General features: G+C 38.2%; 1 long non-coding RNA gene across 1 annotated transcript in view; it reads right to left on the reverse strand.

Annotated features, from left to right (window-relative positions):
- Positions 1-322: 322 nt before the first annotated feature.
- Positions 323-12,005, reverse strand: part of LOC150003118 (uncharacterized) — a 69,325-nt gene continuing 57,642 nt past the window's right edge. Inside the window, exon 3 of the long non-coding RNA XR_016512653.1 lies at positions 323-447. This is a non-coding gene — a long non-coding RNA (uncharacterized LOC150003118). The remainder of the gene's footprint in view (positions 448-12,005) is intronic.

The following is a 12,005-nucleotide window of genomic DNA, read 5'->3' on the forward strand; positions in this document are numbered from 1 at the left end:
AATTCAATAAATTAATCCATTAAACTGCTTAGAGCCATGCCTGGCTCATAGAGCCCCATGAATGTGAGCAGTTGGGTTTTATGCTCTTGAGGTTCCTGAGCTCTCCTGGTCATGGCTTGGCCCTGTGGCCAATGCATTATAAACTAAATCCTTCAGATAACCTGGAAACAGGTAAACATTTGGCTCTCTGAAAAGAGAAGTCACATCCACACCAACATAACCAAGCTAGAGCACACAACATCCTCACCCTATTGAAGAACTTGGAAATGAAAAGTAGTCCGTAGGTTGCCACACACTGGGTTATATAGTCTTGTTACATACCCTTCACATCAGCATCTCTTCTCATCTCCCAAGTTAGTCCAGCCCCAACCTCTCCAGCATCATAAAGGGCTTGCACACTTTATCTTTTCCAGTAGAAGTTTAAAAGTCCAGATCTCTTGTGTCCATCTACAACACATAGAACCAAATATTTAGGGTTTCTTATGCATTTTTAAAAAATACCATGAACACTCACATAGAGGACTTGCTCCCTCACGTGGCTTTGGGAGGAGGCACTGATAGATGGGAGCACACTGAATGGCCTTTCCATTCTATTCTGATCCCTCATCCCCACCTCTGGACCAGGTAACTGAATGTTCTCTAAATTCCTATGCCAATACTCAAATTTCTAAAACTCCAAATAGTCTTCCACTTTAAAAAAAAATGGAACTAATCAGCAATGATTAGTCAATTAGTATTTTCTATGTAGTATTAAGTGACAATTTGTTTATTGCTTTACCCCTTGCATCAAATTAGCTAATACAAATTTAAACAGTCCTTGCAATCTTCTAGTCTAGGATTTAGAGATCTGAATATAAAATTACTAAATTATCACCTATTACCTTATTTTTAGATCAACAGCATACCTTTTCAAAATTAAGTACATAAATGCAGTCATCTAACTTGCAACCAAACAGAAAACCAAGCACAAATATAAGATCAAAGTTCAAGTTCTCTTTGACCATCATCACTAATACCTGTAGCCTAAATCCTTCTCAGAGGTGAACACTGTTATAATTTGGTATTATATCTTTACAGATTTGTGCATTCAAATATTCAATCTCGCCCTCTTTCTGTCTCTCAGGTATTTCTTTTCTAAATTAATACTTATTGTGTGTCATCATGCACCTTGTTTGTTTCATTCTCAGGATTTCTTATCTGTTTTTAATGATCTCATTCAAAAAACTCACTAATATTTCACAGCCTCAACTCCTCCATCAGGCTATATAACTGAGCTCTGACTTCCTCCCTTGAAATACTCCCTAGACAGTGTTATACACATTTCATCCCTTCCTTCATTCTCTAGATATGAATTTCTGGCCTGGAATATCCTCTGTGCCCCTTTGTATTTGAGAAGATTAGCTCTCAAGCCATGGCAACATCCTTCATCTTAACTCCCAGCTGAGAACTTCAGATAAAGTACTTTCTTTTTACTTACTTGGGTTCCCTATGTGTTAAGTGGGGTGACCGTAATAACACCTACCTCAAAGGGTTGTCCTAAGAATCAAGTAAAATAGTCCATGGAAAGCATTATCCCATTGCTGAGTACTTAGTAATTGCTTAATAAATCACCAACATTAGTCATCATCATCATCACCTTTTTGTTTGTTTGGGTTTTTTTTTGATAAAATTTAAATCCCAATGCTTTTTCTAATTCAGATTTCCCTCCGAACTTCTACTTCACATATAGATAGAACTATTAAAAAATAATACATGTAAACTTTAAGCTCCCCATTTATCTTGCTTCATAATGTCTTTTCATTTTTGCTGCTAGATGGAGAAGAAGTTGGGTTAATTTACTGGCCCACAGTACTCGGGGTGAGCCATTGTCACACAGAACAAAGGGAGCCAGGAGCAAGGAAAGGTTATCCTTTAAAGGCATAAAAATTCTAGTGCTTCCTCCAGCACATTGTTTACATTACTATATTAAATACGTATACACAAATAAAATAACTAAATGTCTTATTCTGATGATCTTGTACAATTGTAGCAAGCAAAACTATAAATTAATAACAAGAACGTAAACATTACAATTAGAAGTGACAAGAGAGATCCAAGATGGTGGTGGAGTAGGTGGAATCTACACTCACCTCTCAGGTCCGAACTTTAATTACAATTAAATTATAGAACAATCAACTGGATAACCAACTTAAGACTAGCTGAACAGAATCTTGTAACCAAAGATTTGTAAAAGAAGTCACATTGAGACTTGAAGGAAGGGCAGAGATGCAAAAGGACCTAGCCTATACCCACATGCGGCGGTTGAAAAACCAGAGGGCTATCTCATCTGCAAGGGTCTCCCCTGAGGAGTGAAGGGTCTCCAGGGTACCAGAGTGAGGAAAAGGAGTTCACATAATACCTGGCCATAAAAATCAGTGAAGAAACTGGAGTCTGCTAGAAACCCAAATGCTTTCTTAAAGGGGCAGCACACAAAATCCCATTTGTGGCCTGTCACCCTGGGATCCTGCAGAAGGAGGGTGAACTACAGCAAACTGAAGTCTTGAGAGGACAGACTAGGTTGTGTTGCTCCAAGGAGAGAGCAGAAGAGACAAAGGCCATGGTCCCTGTGCTGAATCTCAATCTCACAATGCCCACAGACACCATCTTTCCTGGATCCAGCATTCCCTTCCATAGAACAATATCCTCAAGAAATGCAAAAAACCTTCCCTCTCTACTCCCTGCCTACTCTCCAACACCCTGCCTGTGGAACTGAAACCATGCTGAGAAGTCAGCTGCCTGGACCCATAGTAAAGACTTTCTTGGAGGGCTCTTGAGAATAAACTCAAGTGATGTCAGAGACTGAGTTGTGTGGCTCTGGAGTGGGGGCAAATTGCCCCCATGCTTTATGGGCTTCAGCAGCTTGCCACGCTCACGCACTGCAGAGGGGTCAGCTGACGGACTGTGGCCAGCTTGGGTCCTTGGTTCGAATTATCTTGTAAGACTCTCAAGGGAATGGGGGTGTCAGGAGGAGGGGGCAAAGAGGGAATAATTGGGATAACTGTAATAGCATAACCAAATAAGTATATTACAAACAGATAATTGGATAATGTAGATGTGGTACATATATACAATGGAAAGAATGAAATATTACTATTTGTGACAGCATGGATGGACCTAGAGAGTATTATTTTAAATGAAATGCCAGTCAGAGAAAGATAAATGCTATACGATTTCACTTCTATGTGGAATCAAAAGAACAAGATAACTGAACAAACCAAATTGAAACAGACTCATATACACAAACAGTGGACTGCTGGTTGCCAGAGGGGAAGGGGGTTGGTGGACTGGGTGAAAATGGTGAAGGGATTAAGAAGTACAAATTTTACTTACAAAATAGTCATGGCCATGTAAAGCACAGCATAGGCAATATAGTCAATTATATTGTAATAACTACGTATGGTGCCAGGTGGATACTGGAAATATTGGTGGGAACACTTTCTATAGTATATGCTGAACACCTAAAACTAATACAAAATAATATTTTTTAAACCCGGAAAATAAAACGTTCTTCTGAAAAGAATATGATATCAAGGAAAAATCTTATGTCCCTTCAAAATATCTCCAACAGACTTTTGAAAGGTTCTTTAACTTTTTTACATTTAAAAGAAAAGATTTGTACTTTTATTTAGTATTCAACAGACTTTTTAAAAAATTTAACCGTCTGAGAATATTTTGTTCTATTTCTCAAATCTACAGCATTAAAAAAAATTTTTTTAAGGCCTTATTTTCCTCAACTCCCCTAAAATAATTAATAAAAAAGGCTGACAAATAGGAAGTAAGAAGTAACAAGACTATTTTAATGTAATAGATGATGATGTACTGAACTAAGTCACTCCTTGATAAATGAATATAGTGGAGTTGTTATCTTCTGTGAGAAGGGTTAATATAAGAGAATAAATCAGGAATTATCCTTAACGTTAATCTGCTGTATTGAGAGACTCACAATAGTGAGAGGCATCTATGAAAAGACGACCTGAGGAAATAGGAGACCATGGTGTTCCACATCATGCGGACTCACGGACATTCACTCAGAGTGAAATGGCAGGTGGAAATGCTCACACAATTCATATTATTCCAATCTCTCTTTGACTCCATGAATTCTCCCTCCACATTTCTTTATCTGAACTACTGTGAAGCTTTTATTCATCCTCTCCACTAGACTACACTTGGTCTTCACTTGTGGCAGACATTATCTATGTCCTCAGTGCCCCCTTCCTCATATTCTGCAACAATTCCAATTTGTGGGATGACTTTGTCCCAAAGCAAATTAAGTAAACACAAGCCAAAGGAGAGCACTGAAATGACCTGGAAAAACTTGGTTATAGGCTCACCTCTTCAGGAGCTCTCACCCAGCACTGCACACCTGAGAGTTTTATGCAAACCCCACGCCCATGTCACACCTCAAATCAATTACAGTAGAATTTCTGGGAGTGGGGCCTATGCAGACCTATTTTTCAAAGCCAATTTGATAAGTGCAGTGTGCAGCAAAGTTTGAAAACCAGCAATTAATAGCTTTCTATCTCTTGACATCCACCCACCATAATGAATACATTTCACATCATGACGCATACCCATATGCATGTATAAAAAAACCCAAACATTTTATATAACATAACTCAATCTTATTACTAACTACACATTCTGATGTTTTCCATTCCACTCACTTTTATTTAATGGGTCACAGTCCACTAGGGGCTCATGACCCACAGCTTGAAAAACACTGCCTTAGATGACCCAGAATATAGTAAAATGAATTATTAAGTATTATCCTTGAAATCAAAAATGTATTTCAAAAATGTCTAAAGAGGATATGTGAACCCCAGAGAATAAGTCCATACTTATAGATGTCCACTTTGAAAATCTTTATTACACTCCCACATGTTTCATTTTACAAAACAAGAAAGGTCAAAGTCATGCATACATTCCATCTCATGTACAACACATGATGGTGTATGTTATGCTTTGCCCACTAACCATTAATTCATATCTATACTATCACACAGCATTTCATCTATTTGAACAATCCTTAAACGATTACACTGTGGACCCCCAACCTTAAGTTTTTCATTTGTCCATGCACCGTGGGCATCATACAATATGGATCATGAAGCAGGCATTTGCACTAATACTTACTGGGTTTTAGCATTCCAGCATATATTTCCAATTTGGATTTAATAAAATAGTACACTAGGGAGGATGATAAACACATCTGGCCTCACAAAGAAGGGGTTTGCCATCACTAGCAGTCTCTCAATACTTACCATTCTGCTAACATCAGACTATTGTTTTAGGTACCCAGTGCTCTCACCACATGGGAAAAATAGAATTCAATGTTTCTGCCAATGTCCAGTTTTCACTAATGTTGATAGAGTCACATCTCTAGGTATTTAAGACAAGGTTGTTGGTTTGTTTTTTTTTTTGTTTTTGTTTTTGTTTTTTTTTTTGAGTACCCGTGGGAAAAACTTATTAGGCAAAATGTTATTAATCAACTTCCCAAGGGGTTTTGACTTTCAAAAATACAATAATTAGCCAAACTCAAATTAACCAGAAGACATGTTAAACTGAGCTTATAGTCCACATATATGCCATGTTACAAAATCATACATACAAAAACTTTAAACACCAGCACCATAAAGACTCTATCTTTATATAAGAAAAATATAATTGTATATTAAAGAAAGAAGCAGACTGACTGAGGCTTCCCTTGGGTCAGGTGAAGCAGCTGGAGTGACTTGGGAAGCCCTCTGAACCTTGCTGGATTAGTCTCATAGCATGTGATGGCCACAAGAAGCATTTCCTCAGCAAAGGGCATCAGTTTCAATTTGGTTATTAAACTTTAAGATGGCTGTATTCCTAAGAGAAGTGTCAATTCATTTCAAACATATTGGTTTCTTAGTAAACTAAAATTTCTCTAGGGTATATTAAAGTGTTCCTAACCTTCACAATTTTAAATTATCACAAGTTATCATTTAATTCCTCTATAGAGGAAAACTAATCTATGGGGGGGGTCTTGATCACAACTATTCATTAATTAAACAAATACTGATTGAGCATTAGATGCAATGCACTGTAAGAAATACTGAGTCACTATTTTTATGGGAAACTGTAAAGTTTTTATAAAATATTTAAAAACTAAGACCCTCAAGGTAAAAAAGTAGGTTGAAGAGAACAGGCTGCCAACCAATATTACCAATGTTAGTAAGTGTTAAAAGAAAATATTGTTCCATACTCCTACTAAATTGGGAAATGTGGAGTTACAGGACTGAAACAGGTTTCTTTGTTGCAAGATTTCTAGAGCCTCTATGTGACTATGATCTAGAAGGGCTAAAGTATGTCCAGTATCTACCAAAATTCTTTACTAAAGTGCTTTCCTTAGTGACTATCTCAGGATTAGGCCAGCTGAGAAAAACACGTGGATTATTTTTTTTCTTTCTTTTTCCTTTCTCATTTTTTCTTTTAAATTGATTGTACTGGGGAAACGCTTTGGAGAAAGTGTTACTATTATCAGAGCAAGACCTTCTACAGTTAGACTGTCCAATAAGCAGTCACTAGCCTTATGTGGCTACTGATCACTTGAAATGTGGGGAGTCTGAACTGAGATGTATTGTAAGTAGAAAAAACATACCATGTTTTGAAAACTTAGCACAAAAAATGTAAAATACCTTATTAACAATAATAAAATCTATTGTTGAAATTAGTTTTATTTTAATCTTGTGACTGTTAACTACGAGGAAATTTAAAATGACTTGTGGCTCACATTATATTCCTATTGGACATATGGAATAGCCTTCAAAGACTTACTGGTCACTAACACCACATGGATATTTTCTATTTCGTGGCTCATGTATCTGCTATATATTGAACACACACACACACACACACACACACACACACACACATACATCCAGTTGCTAAGCCTAAACCACGTTACCCTCTGCTTCACCTCCTCCTACAATCCTGCCCATCCTTTAAAATCCATTTTAAACTGTAACAGGCAATTGCTGACATTTATTAAGAAATGATTACAGGCCACTCATTATGCTAAATACTTATCTTAAACTATCACAGCAGCCTTATGCAGTGGGTGACATTTGGTTCTCATTTTATAGCAGGAAGAGGTGAGGTGACCTATTTTAGCACAGTGAGCTAGCAGTCATCTTTGGTTCATCAGTCACTACTGTTGTCACCTTCAACCCCCATTTGGCCCTTGTACTGCTCCCCATGTCTGCTCCAAGCTCCCAGCCACATCCTCTCCCTCCTTTGAACCCTCATTGCACTTAGTTACCATATTTTTCACACTATAAGATGCACCTGACCATAAGACACACCTAGGTTTAGAGGAAAACAAGAATGGTGTACTAAAATATTTAATAAAATATAACAATAATATTTCAACCATGTAAAGTGAACAGCAGTCAACAACAGTATCAGGAACCATCATCACTGTCATTAACAAATGAGGAAAGTCTTTAAGGTTCAAGTACTCTTCTAGTTTTCTGGGAACTCCAAGAACTCATCATCGCTGTGTCAGAACTTATGAAGCTCAGTTGCTCACAGTCACTGATAACATTTTCTTTGCTATCTTCATACTGACCAGACACCCTGAGTTTCTGCAGTGAAGTGGGACATTTAAGCAACCCCAGGGGTTTCGTGTGGGCCCACCACTTCTTCTTCTAACAGCTGTCGCCACCACTGACAGGTCAGGTAATACACATCATGGTCTGTGACGCAATATTCACTCCATAAGATGCACAGACATTTCCCCCCACTTCGGGGGGAAAAAGTTGTCTTATGGAGCAAAAAATATGGTAATAAATCTTAGTTTATATACCATTGCACAGTGTGTATTATTGCATTGTGTTATTGCTATTTAGATTTTGTCTGATCCTTATGATCTCTGAGCACCAGGATGAATTCTGCTCTTATTTAAATCTTCATGGAAAGTTAGTATTCATTAATGTAAACCAAGTTATATACTCAAATCTCCTCCTCTCACCACTTTTAACAAATGTTGATTTTTGCTGTTGAACTGAATATTGGTGAATTTGGTATGAACCATTAACAGGTGCAATGCAAATGAGAGCGGCTGAAAGCTCTCTGGTAGGCTTCTCTCTGACGACCCTCCCAGGGCAGTTCCTCCATATACAAAGCGATTCCACTACTAGGATTATACCCGAAGAATCTTGAAACACCAATTCAAAAGAACTTATGCACACCTATGTTCATTGCAGCACTGTTTACAATAGCTAAGTGCTGGAAACAACCTAAGTGCCCATCTGTAGATGAGTGGATCAAAAAACTGTGGTACATTTACACAATGCAATACTATATAGCAGAAAGAAAGAAGGAACTCCTGCCATTTGCGAAAACATGGATGGAACTAGAGAGAATTATGCTTAGTGAAATAAGCCAGGCAAAGAAAGAAAAATACCATATGATATCACCTAATACAGGAAACTAAAGAACAACACAAACAAGAGAACTAAATGGAACAAAGAGCAGAATAGCAGTCAATAGGGGGGAGGGGGGAGGGAGAGAAGGGGGATAAGTAAGGGAAGGGTTTAGTCAAAGAACGTGTATAAATGACTCATGGACACGGACAACGGGGAGGGATATGATTACGGGAGAAGGGGTGGGCTGGGTGGGGGAGAGAAATGGGGGGAAAATGGGACAACTGTAATTGAAAAAACAAAAATAAAAAATTAAAAATAAATAAATTAAAAAAAATAAGAAAAAAGAAAAAAAAAGAATAGTTTCTCTCTCTTTCAGCTCATATTGTCCAGCTGAACCTGTCCACTGTTCTGGCCTTGTCTCTAGAGGGGACCTTGCCCCCCACACCCACTCCACCTACCCCAATCAAGAAAAATTGCCTACAAAGAAACTGAAAGTGGGAGTGAGGGGAGGAAATATGGAAGGAATTGAGAGAGTAATTATGGGTAATTCCAAACATGAACATTTTTGGTAAGTTTAGAAGACTCTTCATTCCTTGTCTATTTGTTTGATGAAATGGACACGGTAAAAGCAGAATAAAGATCCCCAGTTGTGCTGGTCATTCCAAATGCTGAATTTGCATGAGAATAATAACACTTTCCAATAAACCATCCCCTGCTAACGGTTCTAGTAACACTTATTCTGAGGAACAATTTATTTTTTTCAGTAACAGAAATTATAGTGACTATGAAAAATAAGGACTTAAATTTGTTATATTTTTTTGTTCCCTTTCCTAAGATTTTTGTGTAATGAAGAAAATTTTGATTAGTTTAGATTACTTTAAAATGCAATTCTTGCTTAACTTTCCTCAACAAATTATCTCAATTTTTCCCTCAGAAACCATGTTGCTGTGACTTTATGACATTTTTATCAGTTCCATGTAATATTACCTAAGCTGAGGGGCACACCTCCTCCTCCTGGTGAATCATCTTATACTCTGTCTGGTATTTTGCTTTCAAAGAACAAGCTAAGAATTTTGTTGACATTCAACAATCTAAACCTTAGCACTGTATCGCAACTAGATTCTTTGACTTTTGCTTGAATGTATAAAATTAAATAAGATACACAAGATTGTTTTTCAGTCATTTTTTTTTCATTTTTGGAAGCCTCTTCTTATGTTCAGAAATGTCCAGTATTTTTAGGAATACAGATATATCTGTGGTAATTTTTCAACCATTTCTATTTCTACTTTTGCCAATTAAAGAAAGGGGCAAGTCCTTCATTGATTTACTCATTTTAACAAATACTAGCTGTATTTTGATCAAGATCTAAGCTGGACACTGTAGGGACATCACCAGGGTCCTGTTTTTAGATGTGGCCAATGAGAGAGCATTAGAATCTTGGTTAGCCCTGGGAGCACTGGGGATTAGAGTAGAAAGGTAGGCCAGGTAACGGCCTGAACCAAGGGGAGGAGCTTCCATTGTACAACGTGAACCCAGAAGCCAGTGAAATCTCTGTCTAGGGACATGGTGCTAAAGGTACAAGGACACATAGGGCAAATAATGAAGATATCCAGTAGGAAACTATGGACTTGAACCAGGAAGGAAAATGCCAGACACAAGAGCTTTTATGGAAGGATACTGCACTTGACTGTGCTATGTATGAAGAGGAATCATCAAATATGGTCACAGAAAGGAGAAGAAAATTGGGAGAAGGAACTGGTCCTAGTGGGTGGACGATTATTATATTTTTAGATAAGTTGAGTCTACTTTGAAAAGTTTAACACTAGTTAAAAAATTAGCACAATGAAAAACCAGAAAGACTTGGAAAGGACAGGTGTATACAGGCAAGGATGAATGCCAGGTATGTGGCCCAGCTTCTGTGCCCTGAAGAGCAGACTGAGGGTCACCCTAAATGTTCCCTGGGTAAGTTCCAGCAAAGCAGAACTAAAGAGCATAAGTGATCATTTGCTGCTCTTGTTGTGTTTATGCAAATGAACAGGATAAATTAAAAATGGACTTAATGTAGTCCCTTTAATGACAAGGAGGGTAATCTTAGGGAGAAAAATCATTATTCAAGGAAAATCACAATGATCAGTGGTAGACTATAAAGTAGTGCAGCTAACCGTCTTAGAAGTTTCTTTTCATTTAAAATACGGTTTCACTTGAAAATTAAACCATGTCTGTGATATCATCAAAGATATTCAAGTTGCAGGCAAGTAGAATGTCAAGTGCCTTGCAACTGGATGTCTTCCCAATAAGACAGTTTTACAGATTTAGAGACTTGTATGTGGGTTATGTTACATAAATTAACATGTGTTTTCTGTTTTCAAAGGGCATAAGCCTATGACCGCATTACCTGAGTGATTGTCTGTACGTATAAGCCTCACTTAATCCTCTCTGCAGCGCTGCCTCCTGAGACTCAACGGTTTGGCTGAACTAAATGGCTGGGTTGGTGAAGAATGGGGTGGTCTGTGGGCTTCACTTTAAAACTGGTTTCTCTTTTCTATCCTAATGGCTTGGACAGAAAGGACCCAGAGGTCTGAGAGGGGGGAAACCTAAACTATTTCCCTCAGCCCAAACTAGGTATAATGGGCAAAAGGGTTTTTGGACAGGTGAGATATGCCTGGCACACCTTCCTCCAAAGAAGCCCTTTTTTTCTTTTTTCCCCCCTAATGTGGAACATTGAAAAATTAATCCCTGCCTTTTGTCATCTAGTAGTTATGAATTGAATGATGTCTTTTAACCCTTTTTGCCAAATCTGTTGCCCCCAGAACACAAGGATGCCAGCCTGTTAATCCAAGCACGCTGTTGTCCAGAGACCGCCAACTGATCAGGAGTCTGCACGATCCTTCCCCATGTGGGAAGGCCACCCTCCCCTCCACACCCCCACTATTAATAGGGATTTCTGGACCCAAGGGTAGGTAGGACAATGATCATGTCCAGCTTGAAGCAGCTAGAGGAGCTTGAGACCTTCGCCCATTGTCCTTTACAAGATTACAAAGGGTCTTAATATCTGAGAGGGAGGGATAGTTATTTTTTATTGTTAAAGTAATTAATTAATCACATATTTACTAAAAAAAAAGAGAGAGAAGAAGAAGAAGAATATATGAAAGGGTGAAGCAGGAAAGCTTGTATGTACGAACCATGGGTATGGACTTGGGGGGGGTTGCTGGGGGAGGGAGATGCTGGGTGGAGGGGAGTAAAGGGGAGAAAGTTGGAACTATTGTAACAATATAATCAATAAAATACATTAAAAAATTAACAGGAATAAAGAGATAATTCTGTATCGTGATAAAAATTCCCCTCCCTCAAAACCCACATACACAAATAGAGAATGAAGGAAGAGTGGTGATTAATAAGGGTAATGGTCAAATTGCCTGTGTAGAAAGCAGGCAACCTGACCTGCTGGCCATATAAAGAATAGAGAAGTTGCTGGTGTGAGTGGGTGAATGAGTATTTCATTTTGGGTTAAAATGAGTTTGAGGATCCAGGGCAGATCCAGATTGGGAAACCCAACAGGAATTCAAAGCCCTA

The sequence above is a fragment of the Furipterus horrens genome, unplaced genomic scaffold (genome assembly GCF_987537825.1).
Source record: "Furipterus horrens unplaced genomic scaffold, mFurHor1.1.pri manual_scaffold_8, whole genome shotgun sequence".
NCBI classification, from domain to species: Eukaryota; Metazoa; Chordata; class Mammalia; order Chiroptera; family Furipteridae; genus Furipterus; species Furipterus horrens.